Source organism: Solanum verrucosum, unplaced genomic scaffold (genome assembly GCF_900185275.1).
Source record: "Solanum verrucosum unplaced genomic scaffold, falcon-dt-bn FXZP01000300.1, whole genome shotgun sequence".
Lineage (NCBI taxonomy): Eukaryota > Viridiplantae > Streptophyta > Magnoliopsida > Solanales > Solanaceae > Solanum > Solanum verrucosum.
The window spans coordinates 23,997-25,786 of record NW_026019920.1 but is presented as its reverse complement, the minus strand read 5'-3'; positions in this window follow the sequence as shown (position 1 = coordinate 25,786).

The following is a 1,790-nucleotide window of genomic DNA, read 5'->3' as shown; positions in this document are numbered from 1 at the left end:
AGCAAGACCTAACAATTAATTTAACCCATATTCACAAAATCACACCCCAAGGATTGGGGTTTTAGTTACAAATGTAAAAGAGGTAAAAATGTACACCAATGTCAGTTTCCATCAATGGGTATGCAAGATTAAGTCTTAAAACAAATCAAAAGTGAAGAATAAACAAGACCCAAGTCCAAAATCTTAGAGTTGAAACCCTTTGAATCTTCAAGCATTTCAAAACCCTCTCCAAGCTTAGAGAGAATATTCTAAATCTGAAATTAAAACTTAATAATAAAATTTGATAATAATAATTTCTAGTCTGATACTAAGCCACAAAACATCAACTAGTATTTATAGTTTTCAAAAGATGTGTAGCGAAGGATCACTCGGTGAAGTTAGTCGGGATCGCCGATCAACTACGTGATCAGCCCTTTGGTCTAGTTCATCGCTGTCTTGCATTAGCCTTCATCATCGTCTTGTTTGGATCATTGGGCGATATAGTACAGCATCGCGGAACTGCTCGGCGATATGCCGATTGCTCTTTTCACCGCCAATTTGATCCTTCCCTTCAGGGATCAGCACACTGGATCAAAAGGCGAGGATAAGACCTTTTGGCGACTCGCCAAATGGGTTCGGTGATTCTCAGATCTTCATTTCTTTTTTCTTTCAGCTGTCTTTGTTCCTTTTTTGCTAAGTAGTGTCCATACTTTCCCTCAAACTCCAAATACCAGAAACTTAAGGGCTTTCATCAGATATTCAGATAAAATATGCATTTGAGAACACCAATTCTGTCATAATATTGCCCTTTATGAGTTCAATTTGTGGACTCTTCAGCGTACTCCCAATTGGAAATGTAAATGACTGAAATATGACTAAACACTGAATATCTCAAATCCTTACATGCTAACTGGGAAAGCAACATTTCTATTCTGATAACGTGACATTTAAAATTCTAAAGCATGATTTTATGTTTAACTAACCTAGAAAGTATAATTCATGAACTGGGAGAATCAACACAACTAGGGTTCTGAGTTTCATGTAAGGAACTAAGCAACGATTTCACGAAAACGTGATAATCTGATTAAGTATTCTATAACAGCTCAATCACAACTAGTATCGAAGGTTTTAGAAACACTAGGTCTGAAAAAGATATAGAGAATCAAGAATCTAACTGAATTCTAAGGACCTAGTGGTTGAAAGGAACCCACTAGTGAAATACCACATACTTGGTGACGAAATCTACTGAGAATTCTTTTGATTTCGGGGTTGGAACAGAAGAAAACCTGTTATGTGTTCTTGAGGGGTTTGGTTGACTCTTTCTCCTCTTTTGCTCTAAGTTTTATGAATTTTTGGTGAATGAATTGCTTAGGGTAAGTTCTGACTAAGGTACTAGGCTTAAACTGACAAAAACTATGTAGTTTAGAGGTTAAACGATGTCGTTTAGCTATCCTCCAACGTATAGGGTAAAAGACCAAAATGACCGTAACTTAAATCTGACGAGGGCCGACCATAGAGCCACTGACGGTCCATCGTTGGGACCATGGCTTGTCAAGTGGGTAGTGGTTCTTGGCCATTGTCTACTGGTTCAGGGCCCTCCCCTCTATGGTCCACTTAGCGGACAGTGTGAAGGACCACGGGCCGTAAAGGCCACAATATGTAAAATTATATAATTATTTCTGAAGAATACTAACAAAAACTAATTAGAAAGAGATTTTAAAATATATACTTTTTAGGATTTTTCAAAGTCGTTTATTTTAAATTGGTTGAAATTGAAGAAGCTCGATAGTTAACTCGAATTGCATAGGGTA